Source organism: Helianthus annuus, chromosome 10 (genome assembly GCF_002127325.2).
Source record: "Helianthus annuus cultivar XRQ/B chromosome 10, HanXRQr2.0-SUNRISE, whole genome shotgun sequence".
NCBI classification, from domain to species: Eukaryota; Viridiplantae; Streptophyta; class Magnoliopsida; order Asterales; family Asteraceae; genus Helianthus; species Helianthus annuus.
In genome coordinates this window covers 150,319,246-150,340,819 of record NC_035442.2, presented here as the reverse complement: position 1 = coordinate 150,340,819, position 21,574 = coordinate 150,319,246, and the positions used below count along the sequence as shown (strand labels likewise).

The 21,574-nt window shown below is 34.5% G+C and overlaps 1 long non-coding RNA gene across 1 annotated transcript; it reads left to right on the top strand.

The window, feature by feature from the left end:
* Window positions 1-14,589: 14,589 nt before the first annotated feature.
* LOC110886080 lies at window positions 14,590-15,965 on the top strand. The gene is made up of 2 exons (XR_002562602.2): window positions 14,590-15,114; window positions 15,571-15,965. It is a non-coding gene; the product is annotated as an uncharacterized LOC110886080 (long non-coding RNA).
* Window positions 15,966-21,574: the final 5,609 nt, after the last annotated feature.

Below are 21,574 nucleotides of genomic sequence, written 5' to 3'. Positions count from 1 at the left end.
CTAAGGAAATTCTTAACTTATATTCTTTCGGCTTAATATGTAACGCCCTGCTTTTTCATACTTTCCATAATTAGAAAGCTCGCCTTGTAATGCTATTTTTGGAAATCTTGTATTATTGTAGTCGTCTTTTCGTTGTAAAATCCGAGACTTGGATCATAAATAAAATTCGTATTTCTTTAAATTCGCCATCTACATATTCATACATGTTCATACGTTGGAATTCATTGTACATCGAATCCTTATTTGTAATTCATACTTATACGATACTTATTCACGATGCATGTCCATGCTTGTCCTCAAATTTTTACCTAAAAACCCCTAATAATATGCTTATTTATACAACGGTTAATCATCTAATATGTGACATATACTTGTCACTTACAAACATATTACATACTTGTACATTACACTTTTTACCTAGTTAAATCATGTTTTATTTCATATTTCACCTTGTTACAAGTTAGGGGAAACATTGTTGCATATTATTACACAACTTAATTAACAAAATTACTCATTATAATGTTTTAAAAGAATAAAAAATAAAGAAATATGGCAGCCCCAATTCAGCAAAATTCAGCCCCATATAGTTGGGCTTTGTGGGCTAGTTTCAAGGTGTAACCCCTTCTAAACACTTCCAAAGCCCAACCCATTGAAACCCTAATCCTTCCCCCTATAAATACCACTTATAACCAGCCTCCCTACCACTTTTGCAACACTAAAAACTCTCAAAACATCCTCCAAACCATAGCTGAAAGCAAGGGTTCGAGCAGATTGACACCCCTTCACGAAAATGAGCATAACTCACTCATTTCTTAACTAAATCACTTGATTCTTTTTCCTACTTACTTGGATAATCATGGGGTTCGATTTCTAGACTTCTCCTTGGAGAAATCAGACCTGGAAATGCCCCGAAATCGTCCATAAACTTTCTGTTTGTTTTTATGTTCATCAAAAACTTATTTAAACCTATGTAACTTGTGTTCAACACATCTCATACCTATGTCCTAATGCTTACAACTTATCCCATGGTTGGTTAAGCTTAAAAACAAGGTTGAGACATTTAAAATCAGAGGATTAAACCTCATAAACTTGGTGTTTTGTTTAGGGTTTCAACCCACAAATCATGTCAAACATAGCCTTTGATACATGAGTGATTATGGAACGACTTGGGTTGTCCTACATACAATCCTCACATGATTTGATGATTTCTCTATAGTTAGGTTGTTTATGTTATTGTGCAAATCCTAGTTCGTGACCCTCCTTGGTTGTTGTTACACCAAGTGAAGTGGTGAACATTCAAGGGGTTCCTAAATGGAAGCATGCCCTTCCTACCCCATACATGACATCTATGATAATACGAGGTGCCTAAATGAAGATCCTAATCTTCTACCTCCTACTTGAATTATTGGACTAAATAATATGTAGTACCTAACCTAAGTATATATATACACTCATTCGAACCTTTGATGTTGAACTTGTGTTTATATGTTAAAGTAGTAGAACATCACCTAAGACCTAAACCTTGTTGTGATTCTTATGGGTGTTCAACTCATGAAAACATTATCATAACCCTTGTGGTTACCAAGTGTCATACAAGGGTTAAGTGTTGAAGATGATTATTTTCACATGCTATTCTCATATCTTACTTTTATGTTGTTTTAAATACCGAATCTCGACTCTAAGCATACTAGAACTTTAACCCTACACATTCAACTTTCTAACCCCATCAACTTCGTCACATTGGATAATCGGAAAGCATATGCAAATTTGTGAGTATACTCGCAACCCCCTTTTTTATGTTTACCACTTTTTGGGGTGTAACATATTTTACTATTAAACTACACTTAAACTTATTCTTTATGCAATGCACAAAACAATCCTTATACATGAATACTATGTTATGATACTTGATGCTTACGTGGACCATACTTATGTGATATGTTTTAGTCATTAGCTCTCACGAGCCTCCCTTCGACATGTATAGCGCTATAGGAGTAACGCACCGCCCCCCTTAAACTTGGGTCATGTTGAATTAATTAAACTTACTTGCGTAAACAGAGGTTGGCTAGAAATATTGCATGCCACGATAGGTTGATATCGTATAAACTAAGTTGCCATGTGGATTCGTTTTAAACTTTTATACTTATACTTATACTTATGCTTAAACTTGTATATTCGCCTTTGCTTTTGCATTGAACTTTATTTTAAACATGTTACAGGTTGAGGATGATGATGCTATGAAATGAAGTAGCGTTGATGCCTAGATACACATATAGACGTTTAGGTTTAATCGTTGTATCAATTTTGATTATGTTGTATTCTAATTCCTTTGAACTTGACGTTATTTAATTTCTTTGTAACGTTGACAAATGAATGATGAAATGAAATCGGTTTATTAAATATTGTCACAAATAGCGTTATGATGTCTCTAGCTATCTTCACACTTCGTCTCATCCCGATGTTTCCGCCATTGGTTGGGGTGTGACAGATTGGTATCAGAGCCATAACTATAGGGAATTAGGAAAAGTAGGAATGCTTTAACCTAGTCTATAGTTCTAGAGCCTTATTCGTACGTTTTACTAAAAACTACTTGCATGCTATCTTATTTTCTTTTATTTATTCTCTTGATCTTGTAAGCATATGTGTCACTTATGCTTTAACACTTAACATGCTATACTTATTTTTATTATGTGTTAATACCTGTTTCATCGTCTTATCCTTTATGTGTGTTCTTGACATACTTTTTATGCATTAATATTCGTTTCATCATTTCACTTTTATTGTGATATTCTTGACATGTTATACTTGTTTGTTTAATCTTTAATATACACTTTTCCTCACGCGTTTTACTCGACTATTCTAAATCCGACAACATACATATTGCACAAACGAGACGAGTCCACCAAAATAGGCGTGAAACCCACAATTTGGTGAATGACTCTCAATCCTTCTACCTTTCTTTTTACACGGAATTCACCACCAAGTTAGGAGTGAAATCCTCACCTTGATGGAGAAATTCGAATTTCAAATTCTAGTGGACCCTCGTCAACACGTCGAAATTAAATTTTGACCCGACGAGTACCAACCACACTTAGGATACGAAATCGTCAAGTTAGGGGTGAAACCCGCACCTTGTCGACTAGTTCCACTCCTTGGCATTTTTTTTTCATAAATCCCGCCAAGTCTCGAAATTTCGATTGATTTGGGACATGTAGTAACCGGAAGGGTAAATACCGTTAACCGACTTGTCGGCGAGAGTATTTTACCTATTAGGCCAAAGCATGCTCCTCAAATTCAAAAGACTTTTCGACCACTTTGGTTAGTCAAAGTTCCGTTTTGGAACACTCCAAACTTTGGTCAAACATGTGTTTCTATTGTTCATTTTATACGATGCAATCTTTCAACCTCGAGTTTACCTTTGATTTCTCTTTTCACACGCACAACATATCGAACCTTTTCGATACATTTATATATGCATGATTTTCATATAATTTAAATTCATATTCCTTGTAACAACTAGTGGAGAGGTATCATCGAGATTGGAGTGATTTCCTTACCTTGACGATTAACTCCACTCCCCTTTTCTTAAAAACGACCTCACCAACGAGTTAGGGGTGATTCCCTTACCTAGGTGATCGTTACCAAAACGTCTCTTCAAAATATCTTATTATGCAAACTCGATCATATTTTATACCCAAATTGTTTATCATTATTCAAAATACCCACTCATACCAATTTCAAAATACATTGATTTTTCAAAACGTACTCAATTCATATACACGAGATTCTTAATCATGTCTTAAAACATTTTATTACGCAAACTTCAAAACCTTACGAAATGCTACCTATCAATTTAATCGGCCCAATGAAACTCTTGCCCATGAACTTCGTATTCGACTTAATCACTAAAACTTGCTCACGTTATATCGTCATACTAGAGACTTCCATTCTTAATTGAAACCAAACCAACCTTTCTCAATTACCTATAGGATCTTATAGATATTATGAGATCGTTTTACCAAAGAATATTTCCAACATCAACGAACCATTTGTCAAAACCCTTTAAAATGAACACTAAGACCTTTGATAAATCCCTTTTCCAAGGATCAACGTATTCACAAAAACTCCAAAATTTCTTGTTTTGATGAAACGAACTTACCTTTTTCTACACCTATTTTTCAAAACACGTGGGCAAGAAGACTCCATGGGGACCGACCATCTTTGGATTTCGTAAACTCTTTTAAAACAAAGGTAGCATTTCCATTCATTACAAAATACGATATGCATGACCAATAAGTACTTTATATCCTCTTACATATGCAAACTATATTCTACCTTTCAAACCAAGCTCAATCTAAATTTGATTCAATAAACTCAACGTTTCGTTTAAACAACTATACATGCATATCATCGTACACATTTTGGTCGATACCTCGCGATAACATCATTTATATCATTCGTATTTACGTACTCGACCTTTTGAATGTTTATTACACTTAGATCCGTGATGTCCCAACGAACACTATATACGCAATATTTATTTTTCATGCCTACACCTATGTTCATACGTTTTATGCTTGTACTCATACACATACTACTTATACGTTTTACGCTTCTGCTTGTACACATACTACTTACACATTTTATGTTTATGCTCATACATACATGCGTATTCATACTTAAACTTATGCTCATACTTTCATCCTTACTCATGATTCATACATTCGTACCTATACGCGAGCGTAACCTGAGGGATTCGCTTGCGTGGGTCCCACACATACTTAAACATGGACTTGCTTATATACTATATTCTTGTACGTACACATTCTAAACTTTTTTATGTATACCCCGATGCATACACAACTAGTACAAGCTATGCGGATCATGCGACGATCAAAATAATCACGGGTGCACACGGGATTATAGTGATAGGCGTATGAGAACCATAGAGTGTGCTACTGCGTATGGTAATACACGGAACGTAACATGACACTGAAGACGAAACGGACGTAACATGGTCAAAACATGGTGGATATGCCGATGGTACTTCCTATATATAAGTGTTTTCACCATGTTACCAAAATTTCGTAAAACGTGCCATGGGAAATTCAGTGTTTTACAGACCTCTTGGACCTAATACAAGCTTTAAGCAACTCACAAACACATTATGTCCGATTATCCATGACGAGACTTCATACTTAACATGCTACTTTCATCTATCTAATGCCCATATCATTCGTATACTTGCGTTCATTTAGTGTCAATTGTTCGCCCCATGCTCCTATTTCCTTCCTTTCATACGAACCTCGTTCACAATCAAGCTCGTTTAAGCATTCAAATCCTAACTTATCTTATTACCCTTAGAACTTTCTAATTATTAGCCATTACAAATCGTTTTACCTATACCTGTTTACCCCTGCTTATGCCTCAAACCCATTTCGGCTCGACAAATCATTTTACAAACTTATCTTTATCTTCCCAAAATCTCGTACTTTTCAAAACGTTTCAAAATCTCAAGTATCGAACTGTTACCAAAACTCTTTAAATCTACCTCTTAAATAAATTTCGGGACGAAATTTCCTAAGGAGGGGAGACTGTAACGCCCTGCTTTTTCATACTTTCCATAATTAGAAAGCTCGCCTTGTAATGCTATTTTTGGAAATCTTGTATTATTGTAGTCGTCTTTTCGTTGTAAAATCCGAGACTTGGATCATAAATAAAATTCGTATTTCTTTAAATTCGCCATCTACATATTCATACATGTTCATACGTTGGAATTCATTGTACATCGAATCCTTATTTGTAATTCATACTTATACGATACTTATTCACGATGCATGTCCATGCTTGTCCTCAAATTGTTACCTAAAAACCCCTAATAATATGCTTATTTATACAACGGTTGATCATCTAATATGTGACATATACTTGTCACTTACAAACATATTACATACTTGTACATTACACTTTTTACCTAGTTAAATCATGTTTTATTTCATATTTCACCTTGTTACAAGTTAGGGGAAACATTGTTGCATATTATTACACAACTTAATTAACAAAATTACTCATTATAATGTTTTAAAAGAATAAAAAAATAAAGAAATATGGCAGCCCCAATTCAGCAAAATTCAGCCCCATATAGTTGGGCTTTGTGGGCTAGTTTCAAGGTGTAACCCCTTCTAAACACTTCCAAAGCCCAACCCATTGAAACCCTAATCCTTCCCCCTATAAATACCACTTATAACCAGCCTCCCTACCACTTTTGCAACACTAAAAACTCTCAAAACATCCTCCAAACCGTAGCTGAAAGCAAGGGTTCGAGCAGATTGACACCCCTTCACGAAAATGAGCATAACTCACTCATTTCTTAACTAAATCATTTGATTCTTTTTCCTACTTACTTGGATAATCATGGGGTTCGATTCCTAGACTTCTCCTTGGAGAAATCAGACCTGGAAATGCCCCGAAATCGTCCATAAACTTTCTGTTTGTTTTTATGTTCATCAAAAACTTATTTAAACCTATGTAACTTGTGTTCAACACATCTCATACCTATGTCCTAATGCTTACAACTTATCCCATGGTTGGTTAAGCTTAAAAACAAGGTTGAGACATTTAAAATCAGAGGATTAAACCTCATAAACTTGGTGTTTTGTTTAGGGTTTCAACCCACAAATCATGTCAAACATAGCCTTTGATACATGAGTGATTATGGAACGACTTGGGTTGTCCTACATACAATCCTCACATGATTTGATGATTTCTCTATAGTTAGGTTGTTTATGTTATTGTGCAAATCCTAGTTCGTGACCCTCCTTGGTTGTTGTTACACCAAGTGAAGTGGTGAACATTCAAGGGGTTCCTAAATGGAAGCATGTCCTTCCTACCCCATACATGACATCTATGATAATACGAGGTGCCTAAATGAAGATCCTAATCTTCTACCTCCTACTTGAATTATTGGACTAAATAATATGTAGTACCTAACCTAAGTATATATATACACTCATTCGAACCTTTGATGTTGAACTTGTGTTTATATGTTAAAGTAGTAGAACATCACCTAAGACCTAAACCTTGTTGTGATTCTTATGGGTGTTCAACTCATGAAAACATTATCATAACCCTTGTGGTTACCAAGTGTCATACAAGGGTTAAGTGTTGAAGATGATTATTTTCACATGCTATTCTCATATCTTACTTTTATGTTGTTTTAAATACCGAATCTCGACTCTAAGTATACTAGAACTTTAACCCTACACATTCAACTTTCTAACCCCATCAACTTCGTCACATTGGATAATCGGAAAGCATATGCAAATTTGTGAGTATACTCGCAACCCCTTTTTTTATGTTTACCACTTTTTGGGGTGTAACATATTTTACTATTAAACTACACTTAAACTTATTCTTTATGCAATGCACAAAACAATCCTTATACATGAATACTATGTTATGATACTTGATGCTTACGTGGACCATACTTATGTGATATGTTTTAGTCATTAGCTCTCACGAGCCTCCCTTCGACATGTATAGCGCTATAGGAGTAACGCACCGCCCCCCTTAAACTTGGGTCATGTTGAATTAATTAAACTTACTTGCGTAAACAGAGGTTGGCTAGAAATATTGCATGCCACGATAGGTTGATCTCGTATAAACTAAGTTGCCATGTGGATTCGTTTTAAACTTTTATACTTATACTTATACTTATGCTTAAACTTGTATACTCGCCTTTGCTTTTGCATTGAACTTTATTTTACACATGTTACAGGTTGAGGATGATGATGCTTTGAAATGAAGTAGCGTTGATGCCTAGATACACATATAGACGTTTAGGTTTAATCGTTGTATCAATTTTGATTATGTTGTATTCTAATTCCTTTGAACTTGACGTTATTTGATTTCTTTGTAACGTTGACAAATGAATTATGAAATGAAATTGGTTTATTAAATATTGTCACAAATAGCGTTATGATGTCTCTAGCAATCTTCACACTTCGTCTCATCCCGATGTTTCCGCCATTGGTTGGGGTGTGACATAATATTTAATTACGAATTATTCGACCCGTTCAATCTCACCAATTTACTTCCGACTTAGTTAACGACCTTCGTCCTATTAGAGCATTACTTAGCTTAATACTTCCGATTTTTACATAATCCTTCATAATATCCCATATTCATAAGTATCAAAATTTATTATACCTACCAAGAAGTGAATCGAAATTCACTTACCTTGAGCGTCCGTTCTCGCTTTCACTTCCCTTGTCTCCTCTTGACTCGCTAGCTTTCCTCGCTTGATTCCTTGCTAATGCGATGCATATCCTTTCATTCCATTTTATCACAACATTGTTAGTAAACATGATTCTTCATCTTATCAATCATTCTGTTCCTATGTCACATTGAATTTTATTGGGCGACTACTAACATACATATGGCATAGATCTAGGGCTGTCTAAAAAGCTCGTAGCCCGGAGCTAGCTCGAAGCTCGCTCGGATTTAGCTCGGAAAAAGCTCGCTCGATATGGTTCGGTTTGAAAGTGATCCGAGCCAGCTCGGCTCGGTTAGAAAGTGAGCCAGCTTGGCTCGGCTCGTAACGAGCCGAATTGGCTCGGTTTGGCTCGGTTTGTAGCTCAGCTCGGCTTAGTTCGGATTATTTTCTTTATAATATATTTATTTTTGTATACATTATAAGATATTACAAAAAACTTGTTATTATTATATGTATTTAGGCTTGTAATTTGATATCCATGGCATATTTGAATCTTAATTACCTTGCTAATGAACTCATATTGTATTTCATTGAAATCTAAAACTTATTTTTCGTTGTTGAAAATGATTTTGGCTTGTAATGTATTAAGATAAACTTATTTTGAATAAATTTTTTTGAAGTATTGAATAATATTTTAGGCTATTGAATTTTGAGAGCTATATATTATATTTTCTTTTAAAATCGAGCCAAACCAAGCCAAGTCGAGCCAGCTCGGTTTAAAACCAAGCCGAGCCCGAGCTTCGATTTTCAGCTCGGTTTAAAATCTGAGCCGAGCCAGCTCGGTTTATAATCGAGCCGAGCCCGAGCTTACCCTGGCTCGGCTCGGCTCATGAACAGTCCTACATAGATCCATTATCACATCTTTCATAATACAATTAGAATACATGAGCATACATACATTCATTTATTCAGCTTTCGGATCATGCAATGTTTGACTTTCATTAATCAATCATTCACTAACATTGCAATAGTTCAATTCATTGAAAATAAGCTATTTTGGGATGTCTGTTTACTGTACTTACGAGCTTGCAAAAATTACGAACTTTTTATGTGACGTGCCCCTCGAAGGGTTTATCCTTGTGTTAAATTTTCAGAGTCTAACTCTCTACCAAAAAAATTATAAAAGATAATTTACTAGGCAACAATTAGATTCATCACTTTCTGACTGCAGCCCACGGAAAAATTCATCTAAAAATCCTCGGTTATCCAATTGACATAATTCCAGTTGGAGAATTTTATAACCTCTTGAAGCTTCCTACAGTAAAAATTTGAGATCATAACTCAATTCCTATATTGAGTTTTGACATTCGTAATGGGCTTCAAATTCTGCCAGAAAACGTAGCCTGAACCTTCGATACGGAAAAATTCATAAAACGTTCATTTTTCGTCGAAAAAATGAAATTCCAATTGGGTTTGAAAGGTTTTTCCTGGGAGTTCATCACAAACTCAATAAACATCAGTTTTTGACAAGATTTAACCCAGTTACAGTCGCTTACATTCGGCTGTAACTTTCTGGACAGATTTAGTTTTCACTAGATCTTTTCTAAATATCTTACATTCTAACTTCACCTAGATATTTTATCGAAGACTTGGTGTGCGTACCATCTACCAAGCCTAGTGTACAAGTAACTCAAGCACATTCATAGCATTTCCTATCAAGGTCACCATATCCAACATTTTCACATAATTTTCTTTCTAATTCAGGTTCATATAACATCAATCCACCATAATCATCTTCACATACCAAAACTACAACTAATTTAACACACATTTCATCAGCATTTCCAAGGCATTTATTACATTCAAGTGGGTTTACATATAAACGACAAGATAATCCGAAATTCTAACATAATTCCAGTTTCATAAGGTGATTCTAACACATATTCATTCTAAATTTCATATATAATCACAACTTTCACAAACCCACTTCATCAAACTTTACTTAAAACACAAAATTTGACTTACTTGATGTTAGAAACGCTTAAGAAATCAACATTCTTGGTTCATGCATTCAATTAGTCCTCAATTCCCCTTTCAATTTGATTAATTTAGCTTGTTTAGGGTTTTGGTTCTCCCATGTTCTTTCTCTCGACCGCACGCCCTCACACACACCAAAATACTGACCATGTTTTGTTTTAAGAAATATTTATTGTTTATTTTCATTTTCAGCCCCTTCACTTTTAAAACATGTCACATTCCTACTTAACATTCTAACTTAGTCATCTTTCCTTTAGTTAACTTAGGATATATATATATAGAGAGAGAGAGAGAGTAGGAGTTGGGTGGAAAGTCTATTTTTCCTAGAAAGTCTAGGAAGGAATAAGATTTGGACATGTGTCATTGAGGGATTTTAAGTAGAAGGGCTATCATGTAATTTCACATTTTAATTTTATTTTTGGAATGTATCTTCATTAACTAAAATTCCATGATTTTCGGAATTTTTATTGTTTTCGAATTCAAATCTGCAAGTCAATGTGTTTATCTGAAACTATCAGCATGTTCTTGGTGATGTGTTTTACCAGTCAGAGAGGTTGAAGTCAGTGTGTTTTAATAATCCGAAGTCAATATATAATCAGGTTGTGTTTTAACAGTTATTTTGCATTTTAACACTCTGAATGTGTTTTATGTTGTTGTCTATGTCACATTACATCACATTGTGTTTTTTGATGATTACATTACATCATAATGTGTTTTACAACAGTTTGTTTTTATACTGGAGTTTAACAAATCTGATTGTGTTTTAAGTCAGCAGATTTGCTGGAGGATTCTTGATATTGTGTTTTAACAGCAAGCAGATTCTTGACATTGTGTTTTAACAGCAAGCAGGCCATTTGTGTTTTAACAGCAAGCAGATTCTTGACGCTGTGTTTTAACAGCAAGCAGATTCTTGACGCTGTGTTTTAACAGCAAGCAGATTCTTGACGCTGTGTTTTAACAGCAAGCAGATTCTTGACGCTGTGTTTTAACAGCAAGCAGATTCTTGACGTTGTGTTTTAACAGCAAGCAGATTCTTGACGCTGTGTTTTACATGCCTGCAGATTCTTGACGCTGTGTTTTACATGCCTCTCTACAATCATCAATTAAAACAGAAAAAACACAGCCAAGTTACAAGCAGATTAAGACCGAAAACGTATATGCACTTCAAGAACTTTAATCACAACACAAGATATGAATACCTAGTGAAGAAAAGGGGTATCAACAAGCCTTGGAACCGAAATCTGAATGCTTTTGGGGTCCTGTTTTGCGTCGCCAACAGCAAGGGGGAGTAGGGATCGCAGGTTTTATTATGTTTAGGGTTGGATTGGAGAGAGAAAGAGAGAAAATCAAATCAATAATATAGAGAGAGAGGGAAAATCCCATGAAAGTAGGGATTGCAGTTATCTAATTGATTTAAAAAAAACGCCCATTTGACAAAATTGTCCCTATTCATTTAAAACAATCAATTAATTAAACTCAAATATTACAAGATTGCCATTGATTTAATCTCAACCCTTAAACACACCAATCGGATGGACCAGATCGCTTCCTAGACTTTCTAGGAAAAGCACACTTTCCGTGCGAACCCTACTCTATATATATATATGGAGAAGATCATGCGAGAACCACCTCTTATTGTGAGAACCGCGAGAACCAATGTGAACACACCAAAAATGCCTAAAAATAGCTAAAATTCACACAAATTTTTTTTTTTATATTTTTTATATAAAAATCGCTACTTTTCGAAGCCAAAAAAAAATTTTTTTTTTTTAAAAAAAATTTTTTGGCCACTAAAAGTAGCGATTTGAGCATAAAAAATATTTTAAAAAAAATTAGATTTTTTTACGCTTTTTGAGGGTTTAATTTTTAGCATTTTAGCTTGTGGGAAGGGGGGTTTAGGTTTGGGGGGGGGGGGTGGGGGTTAGGTTTTTTTGGGTTTTTTTAGCTATTTTAGGTTGTGTTCACATTGGTTCTCAAGGTTCTCACAATAAGGATGGTTCTAGCATGAGCCCCTCCCTATATATATATATATATATATATATATATTAAACTTATCACTTACGGTACAAATCTATATTTACCGTTTCTATTACTTTAGCATCACAAACATATTATATTATAACATACAAAATTTGGGATGTTACATGGATGGTAAGAGTTGATCTTTTCTCCATATGGCTTTGGCTTGAGAATAGCTCTCCACTAATACCTTTGCAATTTTGACGAGAAAATGAATACATATTTGCTTCAACCTTAGCATTTTTCATGAGAATGGCTTCTTAGAGAAGTTGGCTTCTTTTAATTTGCTTCATTAATTATCACCACCTTCTGCACAAGTTGGCTTGTTACAGTGTATAGGCATTAAAGCCCTTTTGTGTATTATTAATCCACTAACAACGCCTTGCCTCTTCCACCAACTTTTTAAATAGGGACCAAAAATGTAGATGGATATTTAATTAATACTTGATCTTCCACCAACGTATTAATTTGTATCCACCAACTTATTAAATCCACCAACTTGCCTCTTCTCCGAAAATCCACCATTTCCTCTTATTAATTATTCGCCAATAATTTGTTAAATTGTTACAGTAATAAGCTAAGCTGCCTCTTATTAATTATCCACCATTTGCCTCTTATTAAGTATGCGTCTTAATAAGTGGTAAAATCCACCATTCTTTAATTTGTTACAGTAATAAGTCGCTTCAATAATTATTAATCCACTGCCATTTGAGGGCAAATGAGTAACTTACACCCTCACACAAATAAGCTTCTTCAAATAAGTTAAAAAACCATCTTCAAATTAGCTTCTTCAAATTAGCTTATATAAGCTAATAAGCATAAGCTTAAAAAGCTAAACCAAACACCAAGTTAAGCTTATTTTGTTAAAAAAAAAGCTATAAGCTTTGTTAAAAAAGCTAGGCCAAACACCCCCTAAGACGAGAAAGTTTAGATTATGATCTCAGGTAATGATGCTTTGATGTTTGATTCTTTGGGACTTCATCCTATTTGATTTTTGCTAGGACACTAAGAACATAATTTTGTTAACAATTGTGCTTATGCAGAGGTTTGATTTGAATCTACAAATAATGTGAATTGTTTTAGATTTTCTATGGATACACATAACTAATCATTGTTTGATTTGAATTAGTTTTGAGGTTGAAAACTTTCAAAAAGAGGGAATGTAAAAAAAAATTCATGAGATGGAAGCATTGTGGCATAGTTGATATAGTGATTTCTTCTGTTACTGTCTTATGCCTACTTCTATTCAATATTTTCAGTGTAAATTACATTTTTCATCTTTTATGTCTGTATTGGATTGCAATTGATAGCCTTTAACTTTAATAATTACAGTCACAATCCTTTATTTGAAAAATTAGACACATCTTTCATCATTTAGCACTAATAAAGTTAAAACTTTCAGTTAACTCTATTTACTTAAGGGCAGTTTAGTCTTTTTACTTAGTTATTACAATATAAATAAAAGAAAATATGATCAAATAACACACTTTAAACTCTTTCTCTCTCTCTCTCTAAACAACAGCCACCACCACCCACGAACAACCACTATCACCAGATGTGAAGTCTGTTACCAACAACCTACCACATGTAAAATCCATTAACAAACCCTCCTCTCTTCAGTTCTCACTCCCTCTCCTCTCTCTTCAGTTCTCCTATCACAAGCTTTACTCAACACCCCAAGTGTTCCAGGAAGCACAACATCAGGTTTCACCTCAACATCTTCCTTCTCTCTCATCTGCTCTTTAACCAAAGCTGCTTGCTTCAACACCATTTCGTAAACCAACTGTTCAGACGAAACAGCCAATTCCTTACTTGGTTTAGCCACCACCGTTGAAACAAATCCTTTTTTGTCCCATAATTCAATCCCATAAAATCTACATTCATTTAGCTGGATTTGCATTCATGTTTCTTACCAAGATTCTTGATTTTTTCACTCCTCAAAGTCGCAGCCACTATCGACGCACATCCACTGCTGCACACCCACCACCGGCGTCCTCTCCGTTTCTTGGGTACAAGTTTTCAAAACTGAGTTTCAATTTGAAATTTCTTTTTTTTTTTTTCTTGCAATATGCTATTTTGTAAACTAAATTTCAATTTGGTTTGATATTTTGCAAACTAAGTTTCAATTCAGATGATGGTTTGTAGAAGGAGGTTAATACTTTGGGAATTTGTGAAGAAAAATTGTTAGATTTATGAAATTGGGGGTTTAGGGTAAAAAGGAAAAGGTAATCAGAAGAAAGAGAAGGTGGGGTGTGTGAGGTTTGAGGTGTTGGTTTTTTTTTTTTTTTTGAAAGGTAAACTTCATTAAACAAACGGTGGTTTGAAAGAGGGAAATCCAACGATATTTTTTACTTTGTACAATTTTTATGATGGTAATGAATGTTGATGGTGATGATCATGATGATGATACTTAATGGTTGATCTTGATGATGGTAGTAGAGAGAAAACAGAGATAATGGAGAGAGAGAAGTTTTATATATTATTATATATAAATATATAAATATAATTTAAATAAATCAGGATATAAAGACATAAATACTCTCATGTGTAAGGCACATGTTATATTTAACTAAAAAATTTAACCTGGTTAGTGTTAAAGGACGTATAGTGTAATGAGTTTTACAAATAAAGGACTGTGACTGTAATTATTGATGTTAAAGGCTATCAATTGCACTCCGATACATACATAAAGGACGAAAAGTGTAATTTACCCATGTTTTAGAGAAACAATATTGAAGCACAAATGGAAATAACACTAGCAAAAGGGTCAAGATTTTCTTGAGGGGTGATTAAGCAACCTCCGACAAAAAAAATTACTTGCAGAGGATCTTAGATACGAAAAGGTTAGTTGTTGATTGATGTTCTTGTTATCTTTTAAATATGAATATAGGTTGAAGACTAAAATGCTACCTTATTTGAGTTTTTTTTTTTTTTTTTTTGGGGGGGGGGGGGGGGGGGGGGGGGGAGGGGATTCTTTGAATAAGAATTGTCATACATTTTGTCATTGGTTGACAATGAAACTCGTAAAGGTTTATATACTTTTAATCCTAATGCTTTTATGTTTTATATATTTTAATGATAGTTATAGGTTTTGCTAACGTTTAGTTGGTGCAACACTCTTATAGTGCGGTATAACTTTTTGAATGCTCTGATGAATTAAAAAGTCACAATCTGCACGGGGTAGCAGTGTGATGTGGCACTCTCGTATGTGCCTTACAATTTTTGTGATATCTTAATACGATTTTTAAAATTTGGTTTAAAGCTTTTACTCTGTGATTCTTTTATTTATTCGGATGCAGAACAGAAGTATGTTGAAAGCAGTCTCAAGGAAAGAATCACACAGATTGTCATCCTGATCTCATTTGTGGATAAAGACCAGAAGAAAGACAAGAATTAATGTGTCCATTATATAAATGCAGATTTTCATGATATGCAGCTTGTCTTACACGTAATGATTTTTATTTTCAAATCAAGATATTTTTTTAAAACTTTACCAGACGACAGTCTTTATGTTGGTACTAAGTTCATAATTTAATAGGGTCAATAGGTCTGTCCTCAAGAATCAAACGTTGAAGCAACGTTTAACAATCTTTATTTTTTGTGTCAGGTTTCAGGTCGAATCAAGAATTGCCGCCCCTTAACAGGGGGTGGAGTGGGTTTTATATAAAATATTTTGTTTTTTAAGATGCCAAAATGGCCCCTAAGGTTTAAATAATGCCAAAATGGCCCCAGAGGTGAGAAATGACAAATTTGTCCCTGAGGCGAACGACCAACGTTAAGGGGAGTTAAAAGGGGGGCTTGAATGGCAATTTTAAATACTTTTCTGTCTATAGTGGCAATAGTATCAACCTCATGAGCCATTTTTGCATTTTACTCGGGCGAGTGTGCATGTCCTCCACGCATCTGTCTAAGTCATCCGACCCACCATGTTCTTTCATCGAAAAACCACTAATTGGAGTCATTCACCACCAACGCTACAGCCTTCTCTGTTTTTTAATCCGATTAAACGTGTTGTTGTTTTGGATAAGCATCTTATCTTTGATTTGGGTAAGGATCTTAGGGCATACGGTGTGGTTTCGGTAAAACCACTTTACCGAAGTGCAAACCAATGCCAACATAGTTTGCCGAACATCATTTGCCGAAATGGTTGGAAAATCGGCGAGTGTATGCCGATTCGGGAAGAGGGAGAGATGTGAGAGAGAGGGTATTGTGGGGTGGGGTCCAATCCAATCTCAACCAATCACACCTTTTTCCTTTTTTTTAAAAAAAATAGTTTACCACTTCACCAAGTGTCTAAACCATTGCCAACATTTTGAGCATAGTTTACCACTTTGACATGGCACACTCTCATTGGTTGATTTTTTAGTTTGCCACTCAAAGTGTTTAACCACTCCCTACACCCTTATCTTTGTATCCAAAAAAAAAAATATTGACTTGTACAATAAAACTATTGGCAAACTCATTAGATGTCCATTGCTGTGTTGAAAATATATGCCACCTTGCTATTTCACAGTGTTTTACAATTTTTTTTTTCTAGTTCTTACTTCAGATTTAATTTTAATTTTAATTTTGGGTTTGCCAGGTAAGTTTGAGGCCACTTAAACATTCTAGGTTTTTTCATTTTTATCATGTTAACTTTAAATTTGTTGCTCACATGCTAAAACTACAACAACAGCCCGATGGACGGTTCGAAGAATCTTCGTGACCTAAATGCATCTGGTATGGCAATGTGACCCGTTCTAGGTTCAATTCTTTATTTGTTTTACAATAACTAATTACTATATCATTGGTGCTAGTAATAACTTATTTACAAAACAAATTAGCTTTTCCTTTAAGCCTTTGACTTTTCTATTACTTTGACCCAGAAAACTTTGACCTTCTTTTCTTTTCTGTTTTGATCAACCGAACACAATTATAATAGAAATCAAAACTTGTATAGACACTTACTAGAAGAAAAAAAGCTTTGTTTATTGATTTCTGAATGAGCCGATTTCAACATTGAAGGAGTTGATTACAAATGATTGTCACATGTGTTTTTATGTAAAGAGGAGCAATCCTTTCTCACGTTCTTTCGGACAAGTTGTCAAATTAGTTGTCTTGCATTTCTCGGCACAACGTTCTATGGTGATGCCGCAATAGTATCTCGATGGTTCTCTGTGTACGCCACAACAACACCACAGATGTGGTGTTTGACCTCCAGCTACAAGGACTTTACCACACTCTACTTTACAATTTGGTGGTGTTGGACCTCCAAATGCTCTTATGTCATCTTGTTCATTTATTCCACCTACAACAAAATAAGAGTATTGATTTGGTTGTTTGTCTATATTATGTGATATGAGAAACTTTTTAGATGACGAGGACTTACACCCGGGACACACCAACAATAACATAAAGCTTAAACAGAAGGCTATCACATATGCTCTTACAGGCCCCACCATCGCACCTCGTGTCATTTATACTCTTATTAAATATAGAGGTAATTAAAAAAAGAGAGTTTGTGTTGATAGAATAGATATAGAACTATATTTATATCCATATTTTGATAGCATTCATTATGCATGTTTACAAGCAATATGCATATTTTGATAGCATGCATTATGAATGTTTACAAAGAACACTCACGTGTGGGTCTATTTTGATAGCATGCATTAAGGCTTTTTAAGGTGTAATGAAGCTTGAAGCTACAATGTTAAAACCGCCAGAAATGATCATGCATGTACTCCAAACAATTGCACATCAATGAAAAAGGTGCTAATCTTGAAAGGACACATGGTGGATGATGCCCCCATTGAGGTGAGATATATTCTTCATATCCCATGAAAAGTGTTTGTGACCCGTTTTAAACAGTTACATAATCTGCTAGACCAAGTTGTTTTTCCGAGTTCCTACAAATTGTTACGCATTATTCATTTTTTAAAAATATATATACAATTGTGTTTCATAAAATTTAAATTTCAAAACCCGTGGGTATTCACGGATGATAACCTATTAATATGTTATATTTTTAAAAAGTATAAATTTTTAATAAGTAATAAAATAAAACTACCCGGGAAGTTGGGTGATCCGAATCAAAAGGTCAGCTACATATTCATTCGGATCCGTGTCCATCTGAAATTAAATAGGTATTTTGTAGAGAATTAATAGTATTGCAATTTCTATTGCGTATTGCCATATTGAAGTGAAGTAAATGCCCTAAGTAATTCAATTTCTGGTTTTTTTTTTTCTTCTTGGTAAGGTTTGCCAAACATAGGTCTTAGCACGAAGAGATATCAGGTTATAAATGATACAAAAAAATACTTTTATAGATATAGATTTTTTTTAACATAACCCATAACCCGTGAAGCTCACGGTTATATAACCTAGTAAAGGTATATATCAGTAGATGAAAGCTTATGTGTAAGTATTAAAATTAGGCTATATTATTTTAACATCTCATACTACAAACATGTAATAACTATTGTATAAATTGTTGTAGCTTCTTATGTTACTTTTCACATCTACATTTATTTTCTTGTCCAAGAAAATAAAATCTAGAATTCACAACCATGTTAAGGATTAAATAGAAAGTTTATTTGGCTAAAAATTATAGAAAGCAATAAGATTATGACATGTGGCAAAAGTTAAAATAAGAGGAAGGGTATTTTAGTTAATTTTACCCAATCTTCTCCTTTCTTCTTCTTCCCTATATAACTTCAAAGCCCATCATCTTCAACCTTTTCTTCACTTTCTATCTCAATAATCACTACATTATAGTGCGATTTTCGTCACCAATCAATGATTCAAACACCCAATCAACGTGTTCTTCAACTTTTTTGAAGAAACCCATTTTAGTTTTATACAGTATCTCATTTTTTTCCCGGTGATTTTGAAGCGAATCACTTGATTCGTTCGATTGGATCACTGATAAGTGTTTCTAACATTCAAATTTCATCGGTCGGTGAAGAAATCGGCTTCGGTCTATGTAAGAAATTTTTGAATTACGATCTGGGTTTTTGATACGAGTCATTGTGTTTTACGATCTTGGCGGGGGTCCGAGGTAGCGCCCCTGGAAGCAGGGTCCAAGGGGCGGCAGCCCCTGGCGGGGTCCAAGAAAATTTATTTTTTTAGAAATTGCCTTATTTTCGTAGACAGTTTTTGATCTCCTACTTTCTAGTTCAGTCATTGCGTTTTAGAAATAAGACATTTTTATGTGTTTTTAGACTATTGCGTTTTAGAAATAAGACATTTTTATGTGTTTCTGGCCATTGCCTTTTAAAAAACACATTTTTGAAGTGTTTTTAGTCATTGCGTTTTAGGTAAAACACATTTTTATGTGTTTTCAGTCAATTGCGTTTTAGAAAGTACATTTTCTTTTGTATTTTGAGGCCATTGCGTTTTAGAAAAAAAATATTTCTTTGTGTTTTCTGGCCATTGCGTTTTAGAAATAAGAGATTTCTTTGTGTTTTTTGGTGCATTGCGTTTTAGAAAAAAAAAATCATTTTTTACGTTTTTTTTGCATTGCGTTTTACGCAACTGGGTTTTCGAAAAAAATTCAAAAATATAGCAATAGTATACTCTTTTTAAAGATAAAATAACGCTCGTTTTTTTTGTACAATTTTTATAAAAAGATAATGTCGTATGAAAAAGTTATTAACGTTTAAAAAATTGGGGGGGGGATTGGAGGAAAGAGAAACTATTATTCTAGATTGACTAGAATGCTCTTACACAAACCCACGCGCTTCTTTTTTCTTCTTCAATTTCACTCATTTAATCTAAGCCCTTGATTAAATCAATTGATGATCAAGATTACTTCCTAGCCTTCGTAGCCAAAAAAACTTTCTCTTATATCATATCCCTCACAACCATTGCTATAAAATATGGTAGAAATTGTTTCCCTAAATATTTCAAGATGAAAGGTGAAAGGTTTTTGAGAGATGATTGTAACAAAGTTTAATCCATGTCTTTGATTGTGAAGCACCATAACTTTCAAATAAGGAAACATCCTGAAAAAGACTCTTTTTGACCCGCGTCTCAAGTGAATATGCCTTTGACTTTCTGTTACCACAAATGTCTACTCGAAGACAGGTAGCGACGCCGGTGTTTTAAGTTCACACAACTGTGTTTAGATCCAATGAGAACGGGCAACGTCGTTGTATTTATTAATGTATGCATCTTCAGATGGGGTTTTTGTCGTCAATGTCACGGACCATTTTGTGGCTTTAACGGTGAGGAATTTGAAGAAATTAGCTAGGAGAGATGTTATTAAACTAGTAACTGGACTTTATATTTGTTAAAAACATAAGTAAACATAAGTAACAATATAATGTCACTTGGATCAATTCCAATTCCATCTTTATACATTTCAGCTAATTGTTTATATTTTTTCTTTTATATTTTAGCTCTTATATTTTGTCTTTTATATTTTTTCTTTGTTTTGCATATGGGTTGCTGGTGGCTACTGGGATGAGATGCTAATTAGGCTTGCTTATGCTGACTGGGCTTGCTTGTTATAACAGAATTGGGCTTCTTGTGCTGACTGGGTTTACTTGTTACAACAGAACAACAGTATCCTACCGAACCGGGTATAACGGGTTACCAGGTTATATCCGGGTATCTATATAAAGAGAGTACAGGTTCTTCTAAGGGCTTAACTGAGATATTTTTCATCGTTATGTATGTTCTCTCTCTTAGGGGCGATTTAGGGTTTCTTTTGTGAGTTTGTTCATTCATAGAAGTTGTGACTCTCGTCTCAGTTGTTAAGATCATCGTGTTGATGATCTTTAGAGAGTATGAGTGATTTGTGTTTCAGTTCTTTGTATCATGTATTCAGAATATTCTTTTTTAGGGTTTAAATCCTTCGGTTTGGGTATTTCTGAGTTTGTGTATTTTTGGTACCATAAATTTCACATGGTATAAGAGCTTCAATAGCTCTTGGTGATTAATCAGTGGTATTTGGTCTCAATCATTTTTCCGTTGTGGTTGTTTGTCTGATCTCTTTTAGATCTACTTGATTTTGGGGGTTTTCTTCGTGATTCTGTTGGAATATTTGTTGTCGTTCCCAGATCTGTTCTCTTGGAGTTTGTGTGGTTCGAGATTCTGAAACCATAGATCTAGGGTTTGGTGTTTGATCAAAGTCTTGGTGAACTTTCTGTTTGTCGGCTTTAGATTCTGTGCTGTGGATGTCTTCAGGATAATTTTCTTGGAAGTTGCCGCTCCAGTTAAGGTTCCCTGAAGATTGTAAAACCTTAACTGGATTTAGAGAAACCCTGACTTGGGTTTGTATCTTGGTCAGATCATTTCTTGTTTTTGTCCTTTTAATTT